General features: G+C 39.2%; 1 protein-coding gene across 9 annotated transcripts in view; it reads right to left on the reverse strand.

Moving 5' to 3' along the window:
- Nucleotides 1-13,467, reverse strand: part of CTNND1 (catenin delta 1) — a 52,933-nt gene that overhangs the window by 35,543 nt on the left and 3,923 nt on the right. For 5 of the 9 annotated variants that reach the window (XM_049646437.1, XM_049646469.1, XM_049646462.1 and 2 more), the window contains exon 1: nucleotides 11,331-11,620. The exons of 1 other annotated variant lie outside the window; for it this stretch is intronic. The gene's annotated coding sequence lies outside the window, so the exon portion shown is untranslated. Of the gene's footprint in view, nucleotides 1-11,330; nucleotides 11,622-13,467 lie in introns of those variants that run through there. 3 more of the 9 variants (XM_049646454.1, XM_049646477.1, XM_049646487.1) reach the window with 3 other exon arrangements.

The raw sequence follows: 13,467 nt of genomic DNA on the forward strand, positions 1-13,467 counted from the left end.
GGGGGGGGGGGGGGGGGGGGGGGGGGGGGGGGCTGGATGTTAGTACCTGTGTGGCTTGGTCAGTTAAGTGTTGGGACTTCAGCTCAGGTCTCACAGTTCATGAGTTCAAGCCCCACGTAGGGCTCCCTGCTGTCAGCACGGAGCACACTTTGGATCCTCTGTTCCCCTCTCTCTGCCCCTCCCCTGCTCATACTATCTCTCTCGAAAAGAAATAAACATTTAAAAAAGTTATTTTAAATATAATTTCTGGGGCACGTAGCTGGCTCAGTGAGAGGAGCGTGCGACTTGAACTCAGGGTTAGGAGTTCGAGCCCCATGTAGGGTGTAGAGATTACTTAAATGAATAAACTTAAAAAAAAAATTGGAGCGCCTGGGTGACTTAGTCGGTTAAGGGTCTGACTTCGATGCATCGGGCTCTGTGCTGACAGCTCGGAGCCTGTAGCTGCTTTGGATTCTGTGTCTCCCTCTCTGTCCCTCCCCTGCTCGTGCTCTGTCTCTCTCTCTCTCTAAAATAAATAATAAACATTTTTAAAAATGAAAAGTTTTTAAATTCAAAATACAAAAAAAAATATTATCGCCCAAATCTACCTCCTCACCCCTTATACTTCAATTTCTAGAGAGAATGCCTAGGAATTTATGCTTTTAAAAAGCTCTCAAAGTGATTGATAGCTGCTGGGACCACTGTACTAGCCTATCACTGACAACCCTCTGGCCACCACACTCCTCCAGCAGAAAGGGCACTGGTTATTAAATATAGGATTTGGGCCTGCTCTGCTGTTCACCAGACAGCTCAGATCATTATTCCAAGCCGGATTAGTGACTCTTTGAAAGCCTGGGTTTAAATATAAGAATGACTAGAATGACACCGTCCTAAATCCTATATTCTAGACTCAGAACCTAGAAAGAATTATCTCATTTTTTAGAATCCTGAGCTCCTACATTGGAGGATATCCCTGTTTACATTGTAGACTGGACAACCCTGATTATTTTTAAAACAACTTAGTTTAGAGGCGCCTGGGTGGCTCAGTCAGTTGCGCTTCTGACTCTTGACTTCAGCTCAGGTCAGGATCTCACTGTTAGTGAGATGGAGTACACATTGGGCTCAGCACTGACAGCATGGAGCCTGCTTGGGATTCTCTCTCCGCCCCCTTCTCTCTCACTCAAAATAAATAAATGAACTTTTAAAAACTGATTTGGTTTAATTTTCCTCCAAGAAACAAAGAACTGTGCCAACATTTTCAAAGATTGGTTCCATATATCCCAAAAGAAGTCTAAAGTCGCATATCTAGCATTCATGACCCCAGATAATTCTAGCCCAGTTGACAACAGAACAGAAATAATCAGAAACTCTGGATTCAAATGTTATCTATGACATTTATTCAAGCAAGTGACTTTAACTTCTGGTTTGAGTAAGAGCAAGTGAGTAGCAAAATGTTTTTAGAAGAACCATAAAGAGAAATATTTCCACAGGAAGCATGTGTCACTAAAGATTTAGGAAAAAAGAATGCCACTAAAAAGCATACTTTCAAGACAACTACAAACATCTTTGAATGCTGAAGTAATACTTATCAAGCAGTTATTTAAAGCGACTTCAAAATTTGGGGGATCTGTGATTGCCTAGAGTATTTCCTATGCAAGAGGATACAGTTACTTGACCAGAGAAGGGGATGGAAGGGAAATAAATGTTTCCTGATTGAGGTCATCTCCCAAGGATGATATTAAGTAACAGGATGACAACTAGGTATAATTAAAAAGAAGGACAGAGGGTAACCAGGTCAAGTTGCAGAGCTAAACTCCAAACTGAGAGAGAGGGAGACAGAGATTCTTTCACTGAAGGACAGACTAGCTAAACAAGATTATCGTGAGAGGGAAAGTTAGAATGGTGATTCAAGACACAAGTACTCTTGGTAATCAAATATCCTTTTACTTTCCCATGTGTGGTTGCCACAGAACATCGATCACTAAATAGTTGGTGCTTATTCCTCAATCCCACCAAAGTCAACCAGACCAACCAGCTCAGTATATGCTTTAATAACCCTTAATGCTTAAACATACATATGGAAAAAGGGAAAACAGTTATCAGGGATGAATATCTCCTCCCATGAGCAAAACAGAAATATGAAAATGGTGACCTACAACAAGATCCCTGAAGCCATTAAATCCCAATGATCAGGGCTTTGGGGAAGCAGGGGCTTTTTGATCAAACGAACAAACAGAAAAGCAACAGATAAGTGGGGCAGGCATATTTGGTCATAAACCAAAGCACAAATGTACTCAAAAAGAAACTGTACCAGATGTAAGGCTGTCACTTCTCCTGTTCATAGAAAATCGACTATGTAGATAAGAAGGTGGAGAAATACATCTCTAGGGAGGAAATTTTTGTCTCACTTCCCAAACGCATACAAGCTTATTCTAAGTAGCTGCCCTACTATTATATTCTCCAAGACAAGGGTCATCAATCTATGCAAAATCTGCTACTCTGCAAATTATGTGCTGACTATACTCACATGGAACTTCTGCAATGGGACAAAGATAGAAGTTGGGTCAGGTATTGCCTCAACTCTTTACAAAGAACACACAAAAAATTGTTACCATTTGTTGTCCCTGTGGTCTGAAGAAGACTTTTTTTGTATTGTACAGTGCACGACAAGGTCCTAAATTAAATTGTCCCCTCTTCCCCACAACACATACCCATTGAACTTCTCTGAACAGATCTACTATTCCTCTCATCTTTCTTGCTCACTGGTAACAACCAACCTCAGGACCTTTACACATTCTACTCATATCTACATGACTTCACCCTAATATGTTTTAGGTCTCTCTCAAACATACCTTATTAAGTGAAGACTTCCCTGACCACTCTCAGTATACATTTAAAAACCTTACTTTACCCTTGTACTTCTTATTCACCACTCTGTATTCTGCTTTATTTTTTCCTCAATAGTATGAACACACTCTAGCATACTATACATTTACTTGCTTATTTATTATCCGTCTCTTCCAACTAGAAAGTAAACTCTGTGAGGTCTGATGTACTGTTATATTCCAGTGCATGGCATACAGCAGGTTCTCAAATTTCTTTTATTTAAAACAATTTTTTTTTAATGTTTATTTTTGAGAGCACATGAGCAGAGGAGGGACAGAGAGACAGGGAGACAGAGAATCTGAAGCAGGCTCCATGCTGACAACAGAGCCCAATGTGGAGCTTGAACTCACAAACTGTGACATCATGACCTGAGTCGAAGTTGGATACTTAACCGACTGAGCCACCCAGGCTCCCCTCAAATTTCTTTTAAATGAATGAAGATGTTTCACTCTTCCAATGAAAACAAAAAGTTAAATTTTAGAAAAATAAACCAACTTTGTTCATTTTTCTTTCTATATTTTTTAAGAGTATACACTTAGGCACACAGAGGTTTATTCATATCTTGTTAGGAGATTTAAAAAGATACTCTTGTATTGTTACAACTAAATATTTGGAGTAAAGAAATCCTGCCCTTCCGCTCCAAAAAAGTTTTTAGCAATAAAGTTCTATACCAAGAGGGTGACATATACATGTGCAAAGCAATTCACTCATTTTTTTTTAAATATTTTTTTTTAGATTTTTTAAGGTAATCTTCACACCCAACATAAGGCTCAAACTTATAACCCTGAGATCGAGTCATGCAGCCCACCAACTGAGCCAGCCAGGCACCCCAACATTTTACTCTTTCAATTAATATGTTGGGCTATCTATTGTCTTCTGAGTCTTATGAATGGGTACAAAATAGATATTTTTTACATGCTCATGTAAGAGCTCATGTAAGGTAGTAAGATAGGATGGGACAAAGAAAGAATGCTGTCATGTTTTCTTAAAATAGAATTGCCTAAGAAGGCAATTTTTAAAAAGAAAAATAGGAAAGAGTAAAAAGATTCATGCTTACTGTTGGGAGCTCTCTTTTTCAAAGACCTGTGATGCTGCTTAATTCAGGAAACACACTTAATGACATCTTTGATTTCCATTTAATGTAACTATGTCCTAATTGTGATCTTAGGCCCATCAACTGGGGTCTCCTGTAGCCTAACCTGCAGATTTGGCTGACCTTCAGCAGGATAGACATTCAAATGGCCAACTCTGCCCTGGTTTACAACGTAGTCAATGGAGAGCAGAACAGAGAGGTTACAGAACCTCCCTTACTCCAGCAAAGAAACCGTGGAAACAAATCAGATTGGCACCAATTTTTCCTTTAAAACAGACTACTCTATTTTAAAAGTGTGCTGAATATACACAAGCTACTTTGTTTCAATGAGATTCACTTCACTTGCAAAGACATGGAAACTGTAGGTGCTTTGATAAAAGTATTGAAAAGTTGACCTAGTTTCTATAACAAGGTCTTATGTCCTCAACCATCAGAATATATTTTGGTTTCTTAAAATATAAGCTCCCTAAAACAAAAATCTTTTCACTCCGCAAAGCAATCTCTCAATGTGCTACTGCATTCCAATGCAGAACGACATGGGAAGCTACACACAAAACTATTAATTTACTCTTAGAAAAGTATGTATTTTTTTCGCTCTACTGCCAATAGAATGAAAGAGAGTAATTAATTGGTAAATGTGGATGGAATCTGAAAATCAAAAAGATAAAAACTAACCTGTTTAAGGTTTATGTATTTTTGAGAGAGACAGAGAGAGATAGAGCACGAGCAGGGGAGGGGCAGAGAGAGAGGGAGACAGAATCTGAGGCAGGCTCCAGGCTGTGAGCTGTCAGCACAGAGCCCGGCGTGGGGCTTGAACCTGTGCCGTGAACTGTGAGATCATGACCTGAGCCAATGTCAGATGCTTAACTGACTGAGCCACCCAGGCGCCCCAAAACTAATCTGCATCATTATAAGAGATCTTCTTGAATCACAATTTACCCTAATCTAGACCTAACTGAAAGAAACCAGAAGCAGTATCCTAATACCTGTACCTTTAGCATGAGTGTAGTTTATTCTATGATAAGAATCAGAAACTTCTTCCATATTAAGTGTTAGTGAGGCAAAGCAATGACCAAAAAGACTACCAACCTCAGGAGAAAAGACAGGGAACACCAGAGGTCAGGAAAGCAAATAAAAAGGAGAAAGTGTAGAGCAATCAGTGGAGGGAAATGTGGGTTTAAAGAAATGCAAAGAGTTGGGTGGGGAGCTATGATGGGAAGCTATGAAGTGCCAGCAGAAATTAGTTAAAATACTATTCAGAACATTAGTTTCATGGGTCAGTTAGTATGAGGGGAAGGAAAACCTTCAGCCAGAAGAAACCTAGAAATTTCCAGGCAAGCCTGCCTCTGACAAATATACATTTCCCACAGGCCACAGTTTGGCTTTTCCGCATACAAAAGCAGACCTCTTTCTTAAGCACACTTCTCACAGGATGCATTAATGAACTCACAATTTCTACACACCCCAGTTTTACAAATGTCCATAAATAGGGGTTGAAAATAGAGAATGAATTTTCCTGAACATAAAAGGGGAATTTATTTAAAGAAAAAAGATAGTAAAAGCCTGCCTTTATTTCTATGGAGTTTTCTATACAACCATTCATAGCTGAATATTGTCCTACAAAATCCTGGTTGGCCAAAACTTCAAGGTAAACAATCTGGTCCAAAGTCAAAAATAATAAACCAACCAAAGCTTTTCCAGTCCAGTCTCTGAAAAATTAAAGAAAGTTTACCCTTGAATGCTAGAATTTTATCTCTTGTAGATAGAAAAGATGGGAGAAACCTTCTTTTCCCCTAATGTTTCCAAGTCTCTGAAGAAATTACCGTAAGATATTCAAGCTTTGCCACCTGTTTCTCTTCCCCCACTAATGCCTCACTTTACTTTATTAAAAGTTATCCATCCCTAAATTTTGGACAACCTTGCCCATATAACTCCCCAAACTTGTCTATTATTAGACACCATTTTTCCTGTTAAAAAAAGTTAGCTTGGGGTGCCTGGCTGGCTCAGTCAGTAGAGCATGCAAGATATCAGGGTTGTAAGTTCAAGCGCTACCTTGGGGGTAGAGATTACTTAAAATATCTTTAAAAAAAAGAGTTAGCTTACTCATCCAGGAAGCCCATTTATTCCATAATACAAACATCCATACCATAGAGTACCTTAAAGGGTATCTAGTCCAACAGACAAATGATGTTTGAATTCATTTAAAGCATCCATTCTAATAGCAAAAACTTACAAGGCATTACCATGAGCTGAGCACCATTCGATGAATTTTAGATATATTAAATCATTTAGGCATCACAACAATTCTATGAGATGGATTATGTTATTGTTTTCATTTTACTGACAGAGCCAAAGGCATAGAGTGACCAAACAATCTACCCACTATTGCAAGAGTTGAAATGGCAGAGCAAGAGTTGAACTCGGGTAGTCCAGCTCAGGGATCCATGCTCTTAACCACTATGCTACACTGCCTTGACTCTCCATATCTGTGGAACTCTCAGACTGGAAATTCCCTGTCCAGTCAGCATATCGATCAAAAAATACAGAAAAATAAAACATTCGTGGCAAAAGGTTAACTGTGGGTGTCTGGGTGACTAAAGGGTATACTGGAGTTCTTGTGCCATTCTTGCAACTTTCCTCTAAGTTCAACATTTTTTCAAAATTAAAAGTTGAGGGATGCCTGGGTGGCTCAGTCGGTTAAACTTCCAGCTCTTGGTTTCAGCTTGGGTCATAATCTCACGGTTCGTGAGTTCGAGCCCGGCATCAGGCTCTGTGCTGACAGTGCAGACAGATCCTGCTTAGGATTCTCTCTCTTCCTCTCTCTGCCCCTCCCCCAATTGTTCTGTCTCTCTCTCAAAAATAAATAAACTTAAAAAAAATTAAAAGTTCAAGGTTGCTTTTATCATGTAATGGGACATAGTTTGCCAAAGTGATGACCAAATTACCTGCTGGCCAGCAAAGAAGGCTTTAAGAAAAAACTCTGGATCCTTATAATGTCCCCACTAAATGTCTGATCTAAATTGCCCACGCCACTCCAGTCAGACTGAAGGACTCACTGCAGAGGAAGTGGCCCTAAAAATGGAGAACACTGTCCCTGAACCATAACAGTAACTGTGGGCTCCATTCTCAGTGCTTAATATTTAATAACCAATGACACTCAATTCCAAATAGAATGGAGTGCGGACATTTACTCCCCAAAATATATTATATAATATAACCAAATACAAATCAATCCATACCCTTATTTCCCCCTCGTTAGTTCTAACCAGAATATCAGTTCTCTCCTTACTCTGTCCCTGCCAGGCCGTATCGATGCTCTCTATTGGAAACCTTGCAGTCAGCTGCATTTTAGGCAGAGCAATTCCTATTTTAGCTTTTCATGGCATTTTAATCCTTGTGCAATGGAAGAGAACATGAAATCACATACTGATAACCTAGGAATCATTCCTTTAGGCAGTTTCCTGTTACTATTGTTCTACATTACCCATGAAAATTAATTTGGGTTCTCTTAAACTCATACTTCCCAATACACTTGAACAAAATCTGAAGTTTCATAGCAGAAGCACTGACAAAAAAATACAATGATATCCGAACATACTTTCTTTGGAACACTGATGTTCAAAACTATCATCCCAAGCTTTTTATGTTTTCATTAACTAGTATAAAAAACACTCAATTCTAACATGTCGGAAAGCAATACTTCCCTGCTGCTGCCCTAGTAAGTTCCAGGTAAGAAGTTCCTCTTCCCTAGATAGTGGCTATATTTAAGGTTTCAGTGGTTGAAGTTAATAGCCACCTAGATTATGAAATGTTATGATCCTTACTTTTTACACTACCCTTTACACTACTTTTTACACTACCCTGTCTGGAACCTGACAGCTCATCCAGAAAAGAGGTGTTTTATTTTTTTGATTAAAATGTTAAATCTTTGATTATTTCCAGAAACTTCATTTAAAAATGGGAGGTAGGAAATGTGTAAAAGGTTGAAACTACTGACTACAGCAGAAGCTTCTAAATTACACTGTGATTTTGTTAATCGAAGTTGTTCTGCTCCCCACCTCGACCTCCTTTCAGTCTTCCCCACAAAATCCCTCAGTGATTCCCATCAAATGCCTTATTTAACCAAGGCTTACTGACACTGCGATATATACTTGACACTAAAGCAGGTGCTAAGAGGACATAGAAGACAGTCTCACAGTCTAGAAGGAAAGACAAAAAGAAGTAGACAACTTTAACACAGTGTGATAAACATTATTTGAGCTACCGTTACAAGCCTCTCCCTGCAAGTTGCCAATATCATTCCAAACCACATGCCTGCAAATTCTCTAGAAGAAGAAATTTCACTGATAATCAAAGTTGGAGGCATTTCCGGTAAGTTCAAGAAGTCAGGATAGCAATAATAGGCATATGGGAAGATCCCAGTTTTAAAGACTGAGGTAATATCCATTCTAGCATATTCAGGTCCCTGTGGGGCTTATGGAAAATGGATTTTTTACATATATTATTCCAACATGCAGGGGGTTGGAATTCTAAGTGGGGGACTGGCACTCTGCAAAATTAAACACTCCTGCCTCTAGCAAGGGCTCATTTTAGTTCTGGCTCTTGTTTCTATTCTCTCTGGAGAATGGTAGTATATTAGTGGCTAAGTCCATGGACTTTGTAGTTAGTCAGAGGAGGGTTTAATCCTGGCCTTGGCCACTTACTGGCAGTGAGATTTTTCAGCAAACCTCACGGGCAGTGAGATTTTCAGCAAACCTCAGCTTCTCTGAGGCTCACAGTCCTTAAAAAACAACAACAAAAACAGTGGTGGGAAATTAAGTAAATAGTTTATGCAAAATGCTTAGCATGCAGTAAAAAAAAAAAAAAAACAAGGGGACGGGGAGAAAGGGCTGGAAGTAACAGGGGACCACTGGGTACTAAAATAGAAAGCAATAAATTATACAGAGCTAATCATTTTTTTATTCCAATTGAATAGTGATCTATGCTTAATTTATTTGCATCCGTCCTGTCTCACCCATCCCTAGAGAGCAACTACCTCATAAACCTAAGGCTGAATTGCAATTACTCCGAGCTTTTTTTTAAAAAAAATCTACAATAGTCCCAATTTTTATACTGAGAGAACATATCCTAGCCCCTGCGACTCTCCATAATTTGGAACCCTAAGAAAGGCAGTATAACTCTAACCACCCAAAAGAGACACCCACCTGGAACATACAGACCATACCTTAGTCGTATAACAAAGAAACCAACAGTATATAGGAGTCAAACAAAAAAAGAAAAATCTGCACAACTCATACTTACTCGGCATTTTTTATCCCAAAACCACAATGAGGAGCAAAACAAAAAATTAAAGATTTACTTATTTGCACCCCTTATATTTCCTGAAAGAATTAGTAGGGGTGAGGTAAGAGACAAATCTTCCATCTTATCAACCAAAAGGCTCTATAGTACACACCAGTCAAAACAAAGCCTCAGTCGTGGAAATAAATATTCCTGGACGCTAGTTACTAGGATGCTCACTGCAGCTACACAAAGCCCAGTATTTAAAGCTGGACCCAAATCACCACCACTCAGTCATCCAGAACCTATTTTCAAACTGCCTTTGTACTCCTTCTTCAGATTCCCTCATCCCTCCCCCTAAAGGTTGAGTGGGAAACCGACACTCTGGCAGCAACATGACCAACCCTCCAAAGATCCACCAAGAAACCTCCCCTAGGCTGGAGTCAAGGCAGAGAAAACGTTTAATATTTTCCAAATTTTCTTTCAAGCAAGAAGTATAGTCGAACAGACTGTACACATTATCTTTTTTCTTTGTTGCTGCACTTGCTATAATTATGAGATCCAGACATCAAAATTTGACTGTAGCCCTCGCATAGATTAGATTAAAAGAAGGAACAAAGTTGTTTCTTCGGAAGCCACAACCTCACCAGGATGAAATCATCCTTCAAGAAATACTCTCATTCTGGAAAAGAAATTCAAGGAAGTGTTGTAGTCCAAAAAGAATGGGAGGGGGGCACGAAATCAGGGGACTATTAAAGATACATACCAGTTTAAAGCTAAAGGGCAGCTTATCTATTAAGGCCTATCTTGTTACAATCAGGGCAGTATCTATTCCAGCTCTAATTTTCAGACCGATGTGCATTTTCAAAGAGAGAAAGAAGAGAATACTCAGTTTTCAGCTCCTGATGAGTTGGCTATATAATTATCTAGAAACAGTATTTTTGGAAGAATGGATTTGCAAAAAGAAAAGACAAATCTTAAGATTAAGTATATGAAAGCAGTCACGGGCCTTCGGCTCGTACATATTTTTTATTTCATGGCAAATTAACCAAACCAAAAACTGACCTCCAAAAAACGACTTTCAGTTGGGTTAAAAAATAATTATTCCTGTTGTACTTTCTCAAATGCATTCTCAACACTAAAGTCTGCGTTAAATGTTTTCTCTTAACCTCACCTTATTTGATCCAAGGCCCTTTCAGAAGGCACAAATATTTCCAGGTGTGTTGCCACTTTATTCAGGTGAAGTTAAAAAGCATTAGAATTTCCTTATCCCTTTAAGCACATACACCAAACGTTATGGTACTTGCAAACTGAACATGTAACACCTCTACAAATCTTTGTCATCAAATGTAGTCTTAGGGAGAAAGAAATGGCAATTTGGTTAACATGGACCCATTTGTTTTCTTTTATAAAGCAAAGTAAGGAGGCTACGTCTCGCAGGAGAATGAGGCTCCCACCCACCGCACCTGGAAAAGTGAAAGAGGGATCCACCCAGGAACAGCAGGGCTGGAACTGAGCTGGGCCGTTCAAACTCTCTGGGGGAAAAAACACCACCATTTAAGCTGCAAAGCTCCCTACAACTTTCCACTTCCACAAATCTAATGATAAAGGGGGAGAAAAGTTTTGAAACATATGAAGAACCATCTGTATAACTAGCTTCCAACCCGGACAAATTCCTTTCCCAACCCACACGCAACATGCCAAAAAACCGAACTTTTGGTTTGGGCTCTGAAAATAGAAGTTTGTTAGCTGAACACCAGAAGAAAACATAAAATCAAACAACATACAAAAATGTAAATTTACATGTAAATGTAAATTTGCTCTCACCCCTCTGGATCTATTCGTCTCCCTATGTTAGAGAGAGCTTACAAGTTTGTTTCTGGGTCTTGAATATTTTACTTTTTAATCTAATAAAATACCAAAATTCCCCCAAAGTAAGTAGAAAGAAAAAATAACAATTGCTTAAAAGTCACCCGTCAGCACAGCAGAAGCTCTCGTTTTTAACTTCCCTCTGGTTACCGTAAGACAAAAATTCGACTTGGCTTATCCTCCTTCACCCGTCTGTACACACATTTTTTAAAAAGGCACACACCTCAAATGTGGACTTCTAAAAACCAGTCCTTTAAGAAAGAAACCCAAGGCTTCGTCAATGTGCTGAGAAAGACAAATCCAGCAGGGTACTTGATTTTTCGCCACTTCTTCCTCCTTTCAGGATCAGGATCTTTCCTGCTCTTCTTTCTCCCTCTCTCTCTCCCTCTCTCTCTCTCTCTCCTTTTTTTTTCTCTCAGATCCAACACCTAAAATGGAAGTTGCACCCAGCCAAAGGCTAGGGAGCCTGGGTGGTGACAAACTGATCTGGCAGCCCTACCCCCTCGCTTTCCTAAGTGATGTCAGCCCCTGAGAACTTCCAATAGGAGCCAGGCATAAATCAGGGAGCTGATTTTATCCAATAGGAAACTTTATTATAGGAAATTAAAAAAATAAAAAAGGAGAGAGGAGGAGAGAAAGAGACAGGGGGAAGTTTTATATATATATTTATATTTAAAGTGGAGACTACACAATCTCTGAGGAATTACTGCAGAGCTCCAGGGGGGGCCGAAGGAACAAGGGCTCCTTGGGATGGCACGCCTAAGCTCCAGTTCTCTTTGATGGTGGGGTTCTTGCTTCCTCTCCCTTCCTTTCCGGGTAGGGAAATAAGAGAAGAGCTGATTTGATTTGCCTGCTGCTATTTGGTTTGTTGCTTTCAACCCCAAAGCATTTTCCCAAAAGAAGACAGGAAGGGAAGGAGAGAAAAATCCTAGAAACAGGACCGCTATGTATTGATTGGATGGTAGGGAATATCTGAGGTAAACTCTCAATTTCGGTGTTTGCGTTTAACTGCATTATAGCTAAGGAGAAAAAAAATAGATGTTGGACTTGTTAACAGTTTTTCGTGTCTATACTTTCAACTGGTAGGAGGCTGTATCCCACTGGGCTGTTAAAGAAAATCACTGTCTTCCCATTTGTCCCCGAATCAAAAAAATGTGGGTTTGAGGGGGAGAATAAATGGAATTCAGTAAGAAATATATTTAGAGGAGATAACAGCATGTGTAAGAAAAAGTCTCACTTTAAGAAAATTCAGTTTCTTTGTGCACTTCAAGCTTATGATGATCTAGTTCATACATTCTCTTTTTACATTTAACCCACATAAAGGATTATACAGGTATTCTTTTTCTGAGCTGCAAATGATCCTTAATATGCTCTTACACTGTTAGGCCATGAAGGACAGACATTGGATTTTTTTTTTTTACATGTTTGACAAAGACTAGCATTTTATGGTCATTCAGTGGTTACTAAAGAAAAATGATAATGATGAATTGAAAATTTCCTTTTTTACTCTTACTGAAAAATCTGCCTATAGACTGCTGCCAAATGAATCTTCATAAAGTTTTCATAATCTAGAGTAATAGTTAAGAGCATAGGTGCTGCAGTCAGACTGCCTGGCTTCAAACCTTCCTTCCCTGCAAGCATACTTAAGTAAATGTATTCCTACGTGACCTTGAACAAATTATATAATCTCTCAGAGCCTCTGTTTCCTTAACTATAAAGAGGAGATAATAACTATATCTCTCACAGTACTGTTGTGAGAATCAAAACACACATAAAGTTCTTAAAGCAACATACAGTATACAATATAAACTCACTAAGAATGAGTTATTATTACCAGTATCTACCCTCTCCCAAAACCTTCAGTGGCTCACCATTGCCCGATAATAGCAAACAATGACAGAGCATCTATCATGTGAAAGGCACTTTGCACTCATTATCTCTGACTTCTAAAACACCACCATGGAGATAGTATTACCACCATTTCACAAATGAGGAAATCAAGGTTCAGCAAGCTGAAGAAACTTGCCTGAGTTCGTCTGGCTAAGAAGTGGTCCCCTCATTGATCTGACTCCAAAGCCCATGCTCTTTCCATCACCCTACACTGTGGTCAGGATAAAAGCCAAGTTCCTCATCTGCTTTCAAGGTGCCACGTTTACTCACTCAATACATTAAAGTCACCCTTAGTAACCATAATCTGACCTTTCCTTATCTATTTAAACTGGAATTCTACTCCTCAGCATGAATGTGCCCTTCTAATCAGGCAATCTAGTCATTATCCACCCCCTCATATCTGGTCTAAAGTGGCCAAAAAAGGATTTCTCTCAGAATGGCTAGAAGACCAAACAGGCATCACAGCACTT

This window comes from Panthera uncia, chromosome D1 (genome assembly GCF_023721935.1).
Source record: "Panthera uncia isolate 11264 chromosome D1, Puncia_PCG_1.0, whole genome shotgun sequence".
Classification (NCBI taxonomy): Eukaryota; Metazoa; Chordata; class Mammalia; order Carnivora; family Felidae; genus Panthera; species Panthera uncia.